General features: G+C 41.3%; 1 protein-coding gene and 1 pseudogene across 2 annotated transcripts in view; both read left to right on the top strand.

Annotated features, from left to right (window-relative positions):
• GRIN3A (glutamate ionotropic receptor NMDA type subunit 3A) overlaps positions 1-19,231 on the top strand; it is a 205,096-nt gene that overhangs the window by 107,974 nt on the left and 77,891 nt on the right. The gene's annotated exons all lie outside the window — the stretch shown is intronic.
• Positions 7,565-8,516, top strand: LOC113897607 (annotated as a pseudogene). Its single transcript, XR_003512376.1, has one exon. The product of XR_003512376.1 is annotated as an uncharacterized protein C1orf21 pseudogene (transcript).

Here is a 19,231-nt window from a genome sequence, read left to right as displayed (position 1 = left end):
AAGTTTTTCCATAATTTCAATTTCAATAGCTTAAAAATTGATCTGACTATTCAAGGTTGTTTCTGTCCAGTTTTCATCCTTAAATATTACCTATATAGTCACGCTTTCCCAGGTGATGCAGTGGTAAAGAATCCACCTGTCAGTGCAGGAGACACAAGGGATGCAGGTTCAATCCCTGGAACGGGAGGATCCCCTGAAGTAAGAAATGAAAACACACTCCAGTATTCATGCCTGGAAAATTCCATGGGCAGAAGAGCCTGGTGGGCTACAGTCCATAGGGTCACAAAGGGTTGGCCAAGACTGAGCACACGTGATTTCGATTTCTGGGTCGGGAAAATCCCCTGGAGGAGGACATGGCAGCCCATTCCAGTATCCTTGCCTGGCAAATCCCAAGGAGAAAGGAGCCTGGAGAGCTAAAGTCCATAGGGTGGCAAAGAGTCTAACACAACTGAAACAGCTTAGCACATAAGATCAACATAGTTCTAATATTCTATAGTTCTTGGAAGAAATTGTCTATTTGCAGATGAGCCCACTTATCTGAAAATTGTCCTTCAGAATATGAACTCAAAAGAGGTAGGGTTAACTCAGAGTTTATAAGTGACCAAATTTTTTAATCAATATTTTTGTTAAAAATATTTTACTACTTTTTAATGTATACCAATGTAACAGATGATCTTAATCAAGTAGCTTCCACTTATAATTATTAATACTTTTCTAAACTGGTGAGATACATTTAACTTATCTTCTTAAACTCAGTATAGATTAATTAACACCATGAATTTTTAGGTTCTGAGAAAACTTTTGTTTTTTATTTACATTCTGGGTATATTCATTCATCACACACTTTCAAAGAATTTACTGCTACTATCTAGACACTAGAGAAAGTTCCTAGACTTGTTTTCCAGTTTGCATCAAGCGGATTTCTGCATATAAATTGCAAATTCCTCAATTCACGTTCCTACTTTGTTTGTGAGAATTACTTGAGATAGCAGAATTAGAACTACATTCAGGTTAAATTCCAGTGGCAGCACACAAGTTCAATCTGTTGAATGTGTATTTGACATAGTTCCACTTGCTTAATCTTGCTGATCCTCATTTTTCTCAACTGCAAACTTTGTGAATCATTGCATGTCTTTTTTATTGTGCATGAAAAATTTCTGAAATTTGCAAAAAAACGGAGAGAGGGAATGCCTCTTTAACTTAGCTGACTGCTACTTTCTGATGCTTGGCTCACAAAGCAGAAATGCTGCTTTAGGTGTGCTGCTCTTGTGATTCATTTAACAAGAGCAAATGTGCTGAACAGAAGAGAAAGATAAGCAAATACCAGCTCAGACCAAACTGGAAGATGGTCTCAAATGGAAAAGCTGGCAGCAAGGTACAGGCAGGCTGCCCTGGAGGAGGTGGGTAGAGGAGGCATCTTCTTCTCTCAGATGCATTCATTCGGACTAGATGCTTGAATTCTTTGAGGGCCCCTCCAGTATAATGACTCAACCACTGATTCCCTGAGTTCTCTAGAGCAAAGACAGATTGACTATTCAACCATAGCAAACAAAATTATCAGAAAACAGCTCAAGTATCAAGGGCTAGCCTAAGGGAAAAGTAAAACAAGAGGAAAGTATCTCTCTTCTTTCTGTTATCCTGTAGTTTGCCTGTCTTTTTGCTTGTGATGCTTTACTTTAGCGGATCTCTAAGAGGTTGGTTTCCTGGGCTCAGTGCTATGGAATTACTGACCTTTAGGCTAAACCTCCTACTGTACTTTTGCATCCAGCCCACCCTGAATTAAGGCAAAATTGGGCTTACTTTAATATTTAATTCTACTAAATAAAAACTGGCATTAAAACAAGTCCCTGTGCCTTAAGGATTTGGGTAGAGCTGTGCCAAAAAGCTTACATCACTAGACTGCAGGTAAATTTATAGCTATTTTCATTCATTTGCATTTAATCAACCCAGGCTTGCTGAGTTTAGGTTCGGCAAGGACCTTATTGGCTGTTACAGTTTGCAGGGTACAGGACTGCTGGTGACGTGCAATGACTCAAGTGAGAAGTTTGAGTTCCACAGTCTGCAGGTCATTTTTCACCTTGAAGTTTGGCTGGATAGCAAGTCAATTATATAAACAAAAAGACAATGTTGTTCTGATGCCATGAGGTAAAAGGAGTCCTCCCATTTCCATAAAAGATGTTGGTTCTGGCCTCAGCTGACCTGGTTCAAACTTCAGTTCTGTCACTTACAGTGAAATTATATCTTTAGAGGAATTATCATTGTAAAGTAACTGTATTGTGATCATAATTATCTCTGAAAATCCCATTAAGACAATATTTTACCTGCAGTTGGGTTCTAGAGTCAACTGATAGGTGGGTATAGCAACAGCATTGGCTGAAGAGCCTGGAGGAAGTTATCTCAAGTCTCTGAGCTTCATTTCCCCCAGTCATGAACTAGAGCTTTTAACAGAACCTACCTCATAAGGATATAGGAAGGCTGAAATGAGATGACAAGCGTGGAGGGTCATGCATGTAATCAACACAATAGATAGCCACTAGTATTAAGAAATTTTTAGGGACTAGGTAAGCTCTCCCAGTTAGCTGTTGGGCTACATGTACAATGGCTGAACTTTTAGTTAGTAGTTTTGCATATAAGGGAACCGAGTCTCATAGCAATTAAGGGAATAGCTGGTGAAGCCAAAAACTTTTGTGCTATGTATAATGATAGTCAAGAGCATAAATAATGGAGCCACACAGGCTGCCCAGTTCTCTCATTTATTGGCTCTGTAAGCTCAAACAAGTTAGTTACTCTGTGCCTCAGATTGCTTACCTGTAAAATTGAGGTGATGATAGAATCAACCTCATAGGATTGTCATAATGATTATAAAAGTTACTCTGCCCAAAGCATTTAAACAATGCCTGGCCCATAGTGACTACATCATCATCACCATTATCATGATTGTTATTCTTCCATGCCTCTGTCCTTGGAAATACCAGTAGTTTTATAGTACCAGTATCAAAATGATTAGTCTGACATATAAGGGAGAACTGGCCCTAGCTCCACAAGATCACACAACATAAAATGGGATTCAAAGGAGACTTTCAATAAGACAATTGGAATGGTTTCAGTGAACTGAAAAGGACAGCCTGCTCCAGATGAACAGAATAAAGCGTTAGACCAGGATCAGAGAAGCAAAATAAAATGACTTGCATCAAAGAAAGGGAACAGTCAAGAAAGAAGATAGAACATTTGTAGAAGAATAGTAATAATCCTCCTCTAGAAATCCTATAGCTTCTAGCCTTTAGACTACAAAGACCCATGGTAATAGCCCCTACCCTTGTATGAATATACATGAGACAGAGGGACCCCAAGGACTTCTAGAGGCCTAAACAATGAGTACCACAGTGCCATTTCATGGATGTTGCTGGGCAAGTTAAATTCAGGAAATTAATTTTTAGAGAACATAAAGACTGTAAACTCATGGTTTCATAAATAGGAGATCGAAAAGTATTGTTGAGCATAGCTTACTATAAAGTAGAAATAAAGAATAATTATTTTTGTCAGCCAGTCATTTGAGGAGGGAATTATACATTCAACAGGATTGTATTTGAGCCTGAATTCAGGGTTTTTAAGCTCACTTTTGCTTTATTTTTTGTGACCTGCAGCAAGACCTTTCTTCCCCTTTTTCATTAGAGCATAACTCTCCTTATCATACAGATCAGAATGTTTACATACAAAGTCTCTGCAGTCTGACTAAGTTCAGAGCCTTCCTATATTGGCTGATTCACCTCGGGCAAGTTATTTAAACATAAACCTTATTTCTTGTGTGAAAGTTGGAGATGAAAATAAATACCTTGTAGTGCTTTGGCCACCTTATGCGAAGAGCTGACTCCTTGGAAAAGACCCTGATGCTGGGAGGGATTTAGGGCAGGAGGAGAAGGGGACAACAGAGGATGAGATGGCTGGATGGCATCACTGACTTGATGGACGTGAGTCTGGGTGAACTCTGGGAGTTGGTGATGGACAGGGAGGCCTGGCATGCTGCGATTCATGGGGTCGCAAAGAGTCGGACATGACTGAGCAAATGAACTGAACTGAACTGAACTGAGGGTTGCTATAAGGCTTAAAATATACAATCCACTTAAGGTTCTAGCACATGCTTGGCACATGGCGAGTTCTTAATAAATGCAAGCTACATACATACATATGATTAGACAAAATGATCTCTGGCGTCTCCTCCAGATGCTCTTTCCTGTAGCCTGGACACATTTCTTAAATATTTATTTATCTATTTGGTTGCATCAGGTCTTCATTATGACACTCAGGATCTTTCATTGCAGTGCACGGGCTTACTTGTCCCCAGTATGTGGGCAACTAAGTTCCCCGAACAAGGACTGAACCCACATCCCCTGCATTGGAAGACAAATTTTTAACCACTGGACCACCAGGAAAGTCCTCTTGGACTCCTTATTTTTATAGCCTCCCTGACTTTGACATGTCTCTTCAGTGTCAGTCCCTCATCCCCACTTGTAACCTGAGTGAAGAAAAGAAGCAAATAGATGGCCAGTGTGACAGCAAATATGTGTATGAAGTTGTAGTGATGCTGGCCAGGGAGAACCAAGCAGGGAGGGCTCAGTTCTCCTACAGCCACTCCCAAGACTGCTAGGTTTTAAACACATGGGTTTGACCCCCAGGGGTTCAAGGATGAATGTGCTTGTTTTAGGTACTCTGTTATCCATCTAGCTTCTTTTAACCTTGTATGAATAGAACACAGAAACCATCAGACTGCTCGTGCCTTGTGAATAGAATAATGTGCATGAATGAGTTTTTTAAATAGCACAGTTCAAATGTTGCTGTTTTTGCTGCTTTGCTATAATTGTGATAAACACATTGTTTAAAAACCCAGAGGGAATGGGCTTTTTGTCTTCTTTTTTAAACCAGCACTAGTTGTTTGGATTAAATTGACCATTAGGCATGAGAAATGTCTATGTTAGCTATAGTTTACAGAAGAAGAATCTTTCCTGAAGGCAGGATAAATGAAAGATTAATAGTACAGGTTCTCAGGTTTCTGGATCCACCTCCTTGATTTGCCACTTTATGGTTATGCAGCCTTGGGCAAGTTGCATAACCACTTCCAGATTCAATTCCTACACCTCATCCCATCTTTGAAATGGGGATAATGATTATATGTACCACAAAAAGATGCTATGAGGATTAATTTAAGATCTTGGCACAGTGCCTGGAATAAAGAAGACATCCAGTAAGGGTTAGCTATTACCATTATTAAAATGGAAGAAACAACATAGAAATAATGATTAACTCCAGCTTTGATAAGATGGCAGATATACAAAATCTGCATCAAAAGGATGAGAAGTGGAGGAAATGGCAAATAAGAGGATGAAATGAAGAAATAACTTAGCTTAAGTGAATATGTGTGTCACTGGCCAGTTGTCATAACTTTGGGCCTGTGGAGGCTGCTCCAATAGCACCTGCCACTAGGATTTAAGATTAAATTCAAAATTAGTCCAACATCATACAAATGCTTCTATTTGAAATTGCATGACCAGAGCCTTCCTGCCACTGGTCCTAGAAAGAAACAAAGGACTTTAATAGTCTGGACCTCCTGCTGGGTGTTAATATTCCATGCAGCTAAAAATGAGATGTATCATCATTGCTAAGGCCTAAATTTAGGCAGCGCCAAGAAGCAGTAATCCAAGTCTATGTCCTGACCAGTAACGCTGAAGAAGCTGAAGCTGAATGGTTCTATGAAGACCTACAAGATCTTTTAGAACTAACACCCAAAAAAGATGGTGTCCTTTTCATTATAAGGGACTAGAATGCAAAAGTAGGAAGTCAAGAAAGACCTGCAGTAACAGGCAAATTTGGGCTTGGAGTACAGAATGAAGCAGGGTAAAGGCTAATAGAGTTTTGCCAAGAGAACGCACTGGTCATAGCAAACACCCTTTTCCAACAACACAAGAGAAGACTCTATACATGGACATCACCAGATGACCAACACAGAAATCAAATTGATTATATTCTTTACAGCCAAAGATGGAGAAGCTCTATTCAGTCAGCAAAAACAAGACCAGGAGCTGACTGTGGCTCAAATTATGAACTCCTTATTGCCAAATTCAGACTGAAATTGAAGAAAATAGGGAAAACCACTAGACCATACAAGTATGACCTGAATCAAATCCCTTATGATTATACAGAGGAAATGAGAAATAGATTTAAGGGACTAGATCTGATAGACAGAGTGCCTGATGAACTATGGATGGAGGTTCATGACACTGTATAGGAGACAGGGATCAATACCATCCCCAAGAAAAAGAAATGCATAAAAGCAAAATGGCTGTCTGAGGAGAACTTACAAATAGCTATGAAAAGAAAAGAAGCGAAAAGCAAAGGAGACAAGGAAAGATATGCCCATTTGAATGCAGAGTTCCAAAGAATAGCAAGGAGAGATAAGAAAGCCTTCCTCAGTGATCAGTGCAAAGAAACAGAGGAAAACAATAGACTGGGAAACACTAAAGATCTCTTCAAGAAAATTAGAGATACCAAGGGAACATTTCATGCAAAGATGGGCTCAATAAAGGACAGAAATGGTATGGACCTAACAGAAACAGAGATATTAAGAAGAGGTGGCAAGAATACACAGAAGAAAAAGATATACATGACAAGATACATGAAGATCTATACAAAAAAGATCTTCATGACCCAGATAATCATGATGGTGTGATCACTCACCTAGAGCCAAACACCCTGGAATGTGAAGTCAAGTGGTAAAGCTAGTGAATGTGATGGAATTCTAGTTGAACTATTTCAAATGCTAAAAAATGATGCTGTGAAAGTGCTGCACTCAATATGCCAGCAAATTTGGAAAACTCAGCAGTGGCCACAGGACTGGAAAAGGGCAGTTTTCATTCCAATCCCAAAGAAAAGCAGTGCCAAAGAATGCACAAACTACCACATAATTGCACTCATCTCACATGCTAGCAAGGTAATGCTCAAAATTCTCCAAGCCAGGCTTCAGCAATACATGAACCGTGAACTTCCTGATGTTCAAGCTGGTTCTAGAAAAGGCAGAGGAACCAGAGATCAAATTGCCAACATCCGCTGGATCACTGAAAAAGCAAGAGAGTTCCAGAAAAATATCTATTTCTGCTTTATTGACTATGCCAAAGTCTTTGACTGTGTGGATCACCACAAACTGTGGGAAATTCTGAAAGAGATGGGAATACCAGACCACCTGACCTGTCTCTTGAGAAATTGTATGCAGGTCAGGAAGTTAGAAGAGTTAGAACTGGACATGGAACAACAGACTGGTTCCAAATAGGAAAAGGAGTACATCAAGCCTGTATATTGTCACCCTACTTATTTAACTTATATGCAGAGTACATCATGAGAAACGCTGGACTGGAGGAAGCACAAGCTGGAATCAAGATTGCCGGGAGAAATATCAATAACCTCAGATAAGCAGATGACACCGGCCCTATGGCAAAAAGTGAAGAAGAACTGAAGAGCCTCTTGATGAAAGTGAGAGAGTGAAAAAGTTGGCTTAAAACTCAACATTCAGACACTTTAGTTGGGAGCCGTGCGCCGCGCTCAGTTACTGGAGAGAGCTGGCCGCGCGCCGCCGCCTCCAGCACGCACGCACCCGGGCCGGGCTTCGGGGGCTTCGGGGCTCTTACCCCCGGCCTCGGGAGGTGGGGGAGACCGGGACTCACCGTGGGGAGGAGGAGGAAGACAAGGAGGAGGGAGGAAGAAAACCTGCGAGGAGGAGGACCGAGACGGGGGGCGGGAGTCTTGCCACCTTCAGCCCCGCCGCGAGCGCCCAAGGTGCACCCATCTTGACCGACTCAGCAAGAAGGTGGATTTTCCCTGCGTCTAAAGAAAAACAACATGTCCCCGTGCCTGTAGAGATGATTTGCAGTTCAGCCCGGCGGAAGCTGATCGAATGAGACTATGGGCTGTGCCTCCGCCAAGCATGTTGCCACTGTTCAATAGGAAGAGGAAGCCCAGAAAGGGAAGAACTACCAGAACGGAGATGTGTTTGGCGATGAGTATAGGATCAAACCAGGGGAAGAGGTCAAATACATGAAAAATGGGGCAGAAGAGGAGCAGAAAATAGCAGCCAGGAACCAAGAAAACTTGGGAAAAAGTGCCAGTTCAAATATAAGACTTAAAACTAATAAAGAGATCCCAGGATTAGTTTATCAACCCAGAGCAAACATGCACATCTCTGAAAGCCAACAAGAATTCTTCAGAATGCTGGATGAAAAAATTGAAAAGGGTCGAGATTATTGTTCGGAAGAAGAAGACATCACATAGCACCAATCCTACCAGTCAAACCGGGAGCTACTACTGTGTAAATAGGTTACACCCCAGATGAAATCTTTGCAAAGGTTGGTTCTCTTCAGCGAACAGCACTATAGCAAAAGAAAATCGTTCCATATCGTATGCCCCATTAAATTACAGTGTTTCTTAATGAACTTGCAAAGGAATATTGCTAAAAACAAACAAAAACTGTTATCAAACTTTCTTTGTTGCTGCTAGTTAAAACTTGTTGCAACTTTTCACTTCTCTCAGTGTCCAGGTCTACAGCAAAATTCTGCAATTTCACCTTAAAGATACTGTTGGTTTTACAGATGCTCTCCAACCTATTTTCTAAAAGATGAGGTAGTGGTGAACTCAGATATCCAACTTCTGTTCTAGACTGGTTCCGCTTCTAAGACAAGCGCCTCCTTCCCCCTCCCTCTTCCCTGCCTCCCCCAGCAGTCCAGAGCCTTGCTTCTCACTGGCAGTGTTGTGCTTTGGAGATGGGATGGTTGCTATGGCAAGCCTAGTTTCTCTGCTAAGAAGAAGTAGAGATGCTATTATCAATTCAAAGCATGTCGTGACATGACTCCTGGAAGTGACACAGGAGCGAGCAGCAGGTGGTTTCATTTCCTGGGTCTCTTAATCAAAGATCAAGCTTGCAACATCAGTTTTGCTCAGATGCAGACGGAAGTGTGATCACAATCATTTTGAATCCCTCTTGCCCACTTTTTTTTCTAAGAAAATAAACATTTTACTGTTTAAAAAAAAAAAAAAATTCAGAAAAGAAAGATTATGTCATCCAGTCCCATCACTTCATGGCAAATAGATGGGAAAACAGTGGAAACAGTGGCTGACTTTATTTGGGGGGGCTCCAAAATTGCTGCAGATGGTCATTGCAGCCATGAAATTAAAAGATGCTTGCTCCTTGGAAGGAAAGTTATGACCAACCTAGACAGCATAGTAAAAAGCAGAGACATTATTTTGCCAACAAAGGTCCATCTAGTCAAGGCTGTGGTTTTTCCAGTAGTCATGTATGAGTGAGAGTTGGACTATAAAGAAAGCTGAGCACTAAAGAATTGATGCTTTTGAACTGTGGTGTTGGAGAAGACTCTTGAGAGTCCTTGCACTGCAAGGAGATCCAACCAGTCTATCCTAAGGAAATCAGTCCTGAATATTCATTGGAAGGGCTGATGCTGCAGCTGAAACTCCAATACTTTGGCCACCTGATGTGAAGAGCTGACTCATTTGAAAAGACCCTGATTCTGGGAAAGATTGAAGGCAGGAGAAGGGGACGACAGAGGTTGCAATGGTAGGATAGCATCACTGACTCAATGGACATGAGTTTGGGTAAACTCCAGGAGTTGGTGTTAGACAGGAAGGCTGGTGTGCTGCAGTCCATAGGGTCACAAAGAGTTGGATGCGACTGAGCAACTGGACTGAACTGAACTGAAGAAATCTACTGAGATTTACCAAATCTAGCTCTGTTTATTCGGGCTTCCCAGGTGGTACTAGTGGTAAAGAAAAGAACCCACCTGCCAATGTAGGAGACAAGAGATGCAGGTTTGATCCCTGGGTTGGAAAGATCCTCTAGAGGAGGTCACAGCAACCCACTTCAGTATTCCTACCTGAAGAATACCATGTTCAGAGGAGCCTGGTGGGCTATAGTCCATGGGGAGCTGGGCATGACTAAAACGACTGAGCACGCATGCAGCTCTGTTTATTCACCTCCAAAGGTGACACCACTTAAGCAACTGTTCGGATTTTAGACTAGAGGAGTCAAAGCAATAGTCAGATCAATTATTGTCCATATCAGGGACCAGAAAACACTTTGTATTTGAGCCTAATCGTAAATATTTCAGGCTTTGTGAAACCATAGAGTCCCAGCTCTTACCTTTGTAGTTCAAAAGCAGTAGACAATACAAATGATGGAGCCTGGCTGGGTTTCAATAAAACTTGATTTACAAAAGCAAGTGGCAGGCTGGCTTTGGCCCATGGGGCATAGTTTGCTAACCCCTAGTCTGTACAAGGGATTTGATGCAATGACTCAGGTTGTCAGACGAACCTGGGCCACAGCTCAAGTAAATCAAAGGTAATGTCAAAGAATGTTGTTGACTAGAGATTACAGACTGAAAAGAAAAAAGGCAGTAAAAATTGTGAATCACTATATTTTACACATATAATTTATATAATATTATACATCAACTATACTTCAATAAAGAAATTTAAGTGCAAATAAAGGAGAACCTTGCTTCTGTAATATTCTGTAATATTACTCAGCCATAAAAAGGAATGCATTTGAGTCGGTTCTAATGAGGCAGATGAACCTAGAACCTATTATACAGAGTGAAGTGAGTCAGAAAGAGAAAGATAAATACCATATTCTAATGCATATATACAGAATCTAGAAAAATGGTACTGAAGAATTTATTTACAGGGCAACAATGGAGAAACAGACATAGAGAATATGGACTTATGGACATGCGGAGAGGGGAAGAGAGGGTGAGATGTATGGAGAGAGTAACATGGAGACTTACACTACCATAAGTAAAATAGATAGCCAACAGGAATTTGCTCTATGGCTCAGGAAACTCAAGCAAGGGCTCTGTTTCAATCTAGAGAGGTGGGATGGGGAGGGAGATAGGAGGGAGTTTCAAAAGTGAGGGGATATATATATACCCATGGCTGATTCATGTTGAGGTTTGACAGAAAACAGCAAAATTCTGTAAAGCAATTATCCTTCAATAAAAATAAATAAATTTTTAAAAAGAAAATGGGAATAACATGGAAAAATACTGTGATATAAAATTTACTCCGTAATTCACAATACAGAAACACTGGGTAACATTATTTTCAGCCTCATTTTTCTATTTTCTAATGTTCATGCAATCCATGGGGTAACAAAGAGTCAGACACAACTGAGCAACTAAATAACAACAACAATGTTCAGAAAGTGAGTAAGAACTCAGTGAACACATATCCCTGTTTTTGGGGGGATAATTCCAGTGTGTCTGCTGTCTCTGTAATAATCAATAGTGTCCTCTTTTAAAGAAATGTCCTAGTTTGCAATATGAATCATACAGTCACATCTATAACAACCAAAATGATTTTGAATTTGTAGCACAGACAGGTTTGTATTATTTAAAGTCATCACCAAAACTTGGACAATAACACAAGTCTATAAAGGCAGAATGTAGTGCTAGAAAAGGCTAAGGGCTTCAAGTCAGACAGAGTCAGATTCAGATCTTAATTTATCTCTTTCTGCTGGCCTAAGACAATGTGCTGAAATCTCCATGAATCTCAATTCTCATATGGAGCAATAAATAATAAAAGCAGCAATATCATTAGATTTAACTGTGTTAGCATATAGTAAATATTTGTAAATATTAGCTGTTATTTTACTATTATTACATATTCAAATAGATTTTTTGGGTGGGACACAAAGACATCCTTCCTATACAGAAGATATGCTTCAAGAAAAGTGATTTCCTTGTCACTGGAGACATCCAAGCAGAGACTTAACAGAAATATAGTAGTGATGTTATAAATAAAGTTTTGCTACTTAAAGTTTGACCCATGAACCAAGGTATCAGCGTCAATAGGAAGCCTGCTAAGATGTAGATTCATAGACTCTAACCTAGACCTAATGAGTCAGTGTCTACATTTTGAAGAAACTCCAAGTAATAGAAATGGCTTTGCTATCAAGGACTCAGCCATCACTGGATACAGCAGATGACTTTTAAAGCTCCTCTGAACTCTGAGACCACCCCATTTATAGAGCCCACAAGTTTTAAGTGGGTAATGGGTCCCAATACCTAGTATATCCCATTCCATTGGTAAAGTTAAAAATGGCCTTTTCCACCCACCTCCACAAGACATTTTACCAGGCCTAGTGACTACATTCAGAGAAGGCAATGGCACCCCACTCCGGTACTCCTGACTGGAAAATCCCATGGATGGAGGAGCCTGGTAGGCTGCAGTCCATGGGGTCGTGAAGAGTCAGACACGACTGAGCGACTTCACTTTCACTTTTCACTTTCACACATTGGAGAAGGAAATGGCAACCCACTCCAGTGTTCTTGCCTGGAGAATCCCAGGGACGGGGGAGCCTGGTGGGCTGCTGTCTATGGGGTCGCACAGAGTCGGATACGACTGAAGCGACTTAGCAGCAGCAGTGACTACATTCCACCCATTTAAGTAACAATCTCAGTTAAGTACAAATATAGACCCCAAGTGAAAATACCCCACATTAAGATTGTTTTTTAATCGAAATCATCACATCTACAGAGCTTCCCTGGTGGCTCAGACGGTAAAGAATCTGACCCAAGTTCAACCCCTGGGTCACGAAGATCCTCTGGAGAAGGGATTGGCTACCCACTGCAGTATTCTTGCCTGGAGAATTCCATGGACAGAGGAGCCTGGCAGGCTACAGTCCATGGGGTCGCAAAGAGTCAGACATGGCTAAGTGACTAACACTTTCACACTCATTACATCTACCATAGACAGAGAAGCTTGATTGTTTCTTGAGTTTTCTTCCATTTTGTTTTGAGCCACTTTGCTTTCTTCAAAATGTCTGATTATTCTCCACACAGGTGCTCTGGGTAGAGTTCAGTATTCCATTAATACTGAACAATTCACATACAAATGGGTAGTTTAACCTTAGATATTTCCCCAAGGCCTGAAGAGGCTGACACAAATATAAACAGAATTGGAAGAGCTGGTAAAATATTTAGCTGAAACTTTAAAGAAATTTTTCTCTCTCTGGGGCTTCCTGGTGATGGTTGTAATGCAGCTGAACTACTTTAGCTCTGTATGTTTTATCCTCCCTCCTGGATGCAGGCTTTCTGATATCCCTGGATGTTTGAATTAGACAGCACATGGACACAAAGGGCGGACTACGCTAGTCTATCCAGTTGCATCAATAGCTTCTTAGATCCCTTTTCTGATTCTATTATTCTGTGACTGCCTAATAGCTCATCCTTTTGTTGTTGTTGTTAGAATCTCACATATACAGATAAAAAAGAACATACTATTTTGAAAGAATTAAGATAAGAATTAAAGGAAAACATTTAATGTTTAAAAGGAAGACAATAGGAAGTGGGACACAAGTGTCTATTTTTAATGGATCTAACCTAAGAGAATTTTGTTTTAATAAGGATGACTTATTACACCAATACTTACCAGGGATCTGCTCTGTATACCAAGCACTATATTTGCTTCCTGATGATAATGATGATGAGAATAATAGCAGCTAACGTTATAACCAACTTAGATAGCATATTCAAAAGCAGAGACATTACTTTGCCAACAAAGGTCCGTCTAGTCAAGGCTATGGTTTTTCCTGTGGTCATGTATGTATGTGAGAGTTGGACTGTGAAGAAGGCTGAGCGCCGAAGAATTGATGCTTTTGAGCTGTGGTATTGGAGAAGACTCTTGAGAGTCCCTTGGACTGTAAGGAGATGCAACCAGTCCATTCTGAAGGAGATCAGCCCTGGGATTTCTTTGAAAGGAATGATGCTAAAGCTGAAACTCCAGTACTTTGGCCACCTCATGCGAAGAGTTGACTCACTGGAAAAGACTCTGATGCTGGGAGGGATTGGCGGCAGGAGGAGAAGGGGCCGACAGAGGATGAGATGGCTGGATGGCATCACTGACTCGATGGACGTGAGTCTGAATGAACTCCGGGAGTTGGTGATGGACAGGGAGGCCTAGCGTGCTGCAATTCATGGGGTCGCAAAGAGTCAGACATGACTGAGCGACTGAACTGAACTGAACTGAACATTTGCTGAGGACTTATGACTTCACAAATGAGGCACGCATAGGCCCAACACTCATGGAAATGTAAAAGCAGGCAGGAAAATTAGACATTGAACAAATAATCCCAGGTGTTACTAATGTGATATGAAATTGCAGGGTACAATGGGAGGGTGTTGCAGGTGGCCTGATCTAGTCTAGGGGTCAGCAAAGGCTTCTCTGAGGATGTGACATTTTAGAATTAGCGACACAAAAGAGAAGCATCCCAGGTAGAGTGAGGGCAATGGGCAAGAGACCTGATCAAGCAAAAGATGTATGTTGCAAGAACTGAGAAAACTGGCTAAAACTTCGGGGCCCAGGGGAGAGTGGGAAGATGAGAGTGGAAAGAAGGTGGTGGGAGCTGGATCTTGCTGAGGCCAGAGTTTCAGCTTCATCCCAGAGCAATGAGGAGCCACTGGTAGATGTGAAACAAGTGGGTGACATGACCAGTTTGGGGCTTTAGGAAGATTACTCTGACTGGATTGGAAGGGAAGAGAGGGAATGTGCAGAGGGCAGGAATGATGGTGTCTTAGACTGGAGAAATGGCAGTGTTTGTAATACCTCTCCAGCTTAGAGTCAGATCCCAGTCAGGCTAACAGATGCATCCTCCCGTAGACCCTGGTTATTTATGTTAATATTAAGGGAAATTTCCATTCTCAAAACTGCTTCCTTCACATGCATGAGAGCCATGCCACAAAGAGGCATGAATGAAAGGCAGCAGGAAAACATGGAAAGGAGACAACACAAGGCTCACTCATCCTCCTCTGGAATTCCAAGCCTGGATCTGCTGGTTCCCAACTCCCTTCGGTGTCTTGGGAAGCAGTGCTGTATTGATGCACTCAACAAAGAAAAGAAGTGCAGAGTTTGCCTAGAAATAGGTCATAGGCCATAAAAATATTGCACAGTATAATGTGAGAAAATGGACTTCTAAAAAGGATTATTTTAAGATTATTATTTAGATTATTTCTAAAAAGGACTATATAAGCAAAGGTATTCTAGTTATTTACCTAAGATCCTTTTACCTTAAAAGGAGGGTTCATTTCAAAAGCCTGAGTTGTAAGCTCTATTGTTAGCCCAATCTGTGCTAAGTGGGATGGAAAGTTCTCATCTCCCTCTGGGTTCAAAGAATCCATCAGTCATTCATCAAGCATATTATTGAGCAACTACATGATGAAAGGCACTGGAATACAACAATTAATTAAAGGTTTTACATACAGCTTCCAGTCCAGTGAGAAGATGAAGGGCTAGACATTAAACTATTACACAGTTAAATTTTAAAAGTGCAACTTTGATAAGTTCTACAAAAGAAAAGTATGTTTACTATGAGGGCTTAGGAAAGGAGCCTCTGACCTAGTCAGCTACTTAGGGAAGTGATGGCTGAAAATAGAAGGATGAATACAAGTTAAATGGGTAAAGAGAGAATACAAGAATAGTGGTAAAATTGATTTGACACACATGTTTAGAGCCCTCTTCAGGTACCAAGTGTCGTAATAGGTAACTGTGGTCCGCACGTGAATGAAACCTGGTCTGCATGTTAGGGAAAAGAATAAGGGCTGAATCTTGCTAATGACTAGCTATCAGAATTTGATTATTAGTTTACCCAAACCTCAGCATCTTAATCTGTAAAGTATGAAAATGACATCTATTTTGCAGAATTCGAAATGTACAAAGCCCTTAGCTCACTGCCTGACCTGTAAGTAGCAAGTTTTTTAATGACCAGGTCCAGAGTCAGCATGACATAATGTCAGAAGATCTGTTCTTGGTGTTCGGAGCTCACTAGTGTCCATCAAACTCAGTTCAATTCAGTTCAGTCACACAGTCGTGTCCGACTCTTTGTGAAGCCATGGACTACAGCACTCTAGGCCTCCCTGTCCATCACCAACTACGGGAGTTTACTCAAATTCATACCCATTGAGTCGATGATGCCATCCAACCATCTCATCCTCTGTCGGCCCCTTTTCCTCCCTCCTTCAATCTTTCCCAGCATCAGGATCTTTTCAAATGAATCAGTTCTTCATATCAGGTAGCTAAAGTATCAGAGTTTCAGCTTCAGCATCAGTCCTTCCAATGAATATTCAAGACTGATTTCCTTTAGGATGGACTAGTTGGATCTCCTTGCAGTCCAAGGGACTCTCAAGAGTCTTCTGCAACACCACAGTTTAAAAGCATCAATTCTTTGGTGCCCAGTTTTCTTCATAGCCCAACTCTCACATCCATACATGACCACTGGAAAAATCACAACCTTGACTAGACAGACCTTTGTAGGCAAAGTAATGTCTCTGCTTTTGAATATGCTATCTAGGTTGGTCATAGCTTTCCTTCCATGAGCAAGTGTCTTTTAATTTCATGGCTGCAGTCACCATCAGCAGTGATTTTGGAGCCCCCAAAAAATAAACTCTGACACTGTTTCCACTGTTTCCCCATCTATTTGCCATGAAGTGATGGGACCAGATGCCATGATCTTCGTTTTCTGAATGTTGAGCTTTAAGCCAACTTTTTCACTCTTCTTTTTCACTTTCTTTTCTTTTTTTTCTTTTTTTTTTTTTTTTGCTTTTCTTTTGTGTGTGTGTGTGTTTTAATTTTATTTTTTAACTTTACAATATTTTATTGGTTTTGCTATATATCAACATGAATCTGCCACAGGTATACACGTGTTCCCCATCCTGAACCCTCCTCCCTCCTCCCTCCCCATACCATCCTTCTGGGTCGTCCCAGTGCACCAGCCCTAAGCATCCAGTATCATGCATCGAACAAGGACTGGTGACTCGTTTCATATATATATTATACAGAGTGAAGTAAGCCAGAAAGAAAAACACCAATACAGTATCCTCTTTCACTTTCATCAAGAGGCTCTTTAGTTCGTTTTCCCTTTCTGCCATAAGGGTGGTGTCATCTGCATATATGAGGTTATTGATACTTCTCCCAGCAATCTTGATTCCAGTTTGTGCTTCCTCCAACCCAGCATTTCTCATGATGTACTCTGCATATAAATTAAATAAGCAGGGTAACAATATACAGCTTTGACATACTCCTTTCCCAATTTGGAACCTGTCTGTTGTTCCACATCCAGTTCTAACTGTTGCTTCCTGACCAGCATACAGATTTCTCAAGAGGCAGGTCAGATGGTCTGGTATTCCAATCTCAGAGAATTTTCCAGTTTGTTGTGATCCACACAGTCAAAGTCTTTGGCCTAGTCAGTAAAGCAGAAATAGATGTTTTTCTGGAACTCTCTTGCTTTTTCGATAATCCAACAGATGTTGGCAATTTGATCTCTGGTTTCTCTGCCTTTTCTAAAACTGCTTGAACAACTGGAAGTTCATGGCTCACATATTGCTGAAGCCTGGCTTGGAAAATTTTGAGCATTACTTTGCTAGTGTGTGAAATGAGTGCAATTGTGTGATAGTTTGAGCATTCTTTGGCACTGCCTTCCTTAGGAATTGGAATGAAAACTGACCTTTTCCAGTCCTGTGGGCACTGCTGGGTTTTCCAAATTTGCTGGCATATTGAGTGCAGTACTTTCACAGCATCATATTTTAAGATTTGAAATAGCTCGACTGGAATTCCATCAGCTCCACCAGCTTTGTTCATATTGATGCTTCCTAAGGTCCACTTGACTTCACATTCCAGGACATCTGGCTTTAGGTGAGTGATCACACCATCGTGGTTATCTGTGTCATGAAGATCTTTTTTGTATAGTTCTTCTGTGTATTCTTGCCACCTATTCTTAATATCTTCTGCTTCTGTTAGGTCCATACCATTTCTGTCCTTTATTGAGCCCATCTTGCAGGAAATGTTCCCTTGGTATCTTTAATTTTCTTGAAGAGATCACTAGACTTTCCCATTCTATTGTTTTCCTCTGTTTCTTTACACTGTTCACTGAGGAAGGCTTTCTTATCTCCCTTTGCTATTCTTTGGAACTCTGCATTCGAATGGGTGTATCTTTCCCTTTCTCCTTTGCTTTTCACTTCTCTTCTTTTCACAGCTATTTGCAAGGCCTCCTTAGACAGCCATTTTGCCTTTTTGCATTTCTTTTTCTTGGGGATAGTCTTGATCCCTGTCTCCTGTACAATGTCATGAACCTCTGTCCATAATTCATCAGGCATTCTATCAGATCTAATCCCCTGAATCTATTGCTCACTTCCACTGTATAATCTTAAGGGATTTGATTTGGGTCATACCGGAATGGTCTAGTGGTTTTCCCTACTTTCTTCAATTTAAGTCTGAACTTGGCAATAAGGAGTTCATGATCTGAGCCACAGTCAGCTCCCAGTCTTGTTTTCACTGACTGTATAGAGCTTCTCCATCTTTGGCTGCAAAGAATATAATCCGTCTGATTTCTGTATTGACCATCTGATGATACCATGTGTAGAGTCTTCTCTTGTGTTGCTACAAGAGGGTGTTTGCTATGACCAGTGCATTCTCTTGGCAAAATTCTATTAGCTATTGCCCTGCTTCATTCTGTACTCCAAGGCCAAGTTCTCCTGTTACTCCAGGTATCTCTCGACCTCCTACTTTTGCATTCCAGTCCCCTATGATGAAAGGACATTTTTTTGGTGTTAGTTCTAGAAGGTCTTGTAGGTCTTCATAGAACTGTTCAACTTCAGCTTCTTCAGCATTACTGGTCGGGGCATAGACTTGGATTACTGTGATATTGAATGAGGCAATACCCCAAGTCCAAGGTCAGGAGCTGTGGCTGCACTTCGCTGGAATGGCTGTGAGGAGATACCCCACATCCAAGGTCAGAGAAACCCCAGCAGGCCCTGGAGTGGCTGTGAAGAGATATCCCACTCCCAAGCACAACAGAGAAGCCCCAGCAAGATGGTAGGAGGGGCAAATTAGCCTTTAGAATTAAACCCCATTCCCATCAGAGACGCTGAGAGGGCTCAAATAAACCTTTTGCACACCAGGATCCGGGGACCCCCACAGAGATTGAAACAGAACTGTGTTTGAGCATCTCCTATGGAGGTATGGGTCAGCAGTGGACTGCCACAGGGACAGGGGCTTTGAGTGCAGCACACTTGGGTATGGCATAAGCCCTCTTGGAGGTGGTCGCCATTAACCCCACCATAGAGCTGCCAGAACTTACAGAGGACTAGGAAATAGACTCTTGGAAGGCGCAAACAGAACCTTGTGTGCACTA

The sequence above is a fragment of the Bos indicus x Bos taurus genome, chromosome 8 (genome assembly GCF_003369695.1).
Source record: "Bos indicus x Bos taurus breed Angus x Brahman F1 hybrid chromosome 8, Bos_hybrid_MaternalHap_v2.0, whole genome shotgun sequence".
Taxonomy (NCBI): Eukaryota; Metazoa; Chordata; class Mammalia; order Artiodactyla; family Bovidae; genus Bos; species Bos indicus x Bos taurus.
The sequence above is the reverse complement of the archived record's forward strand: the minus strand, read 5'-3'. Positions and strand labels throughout refer to the sequence as shown.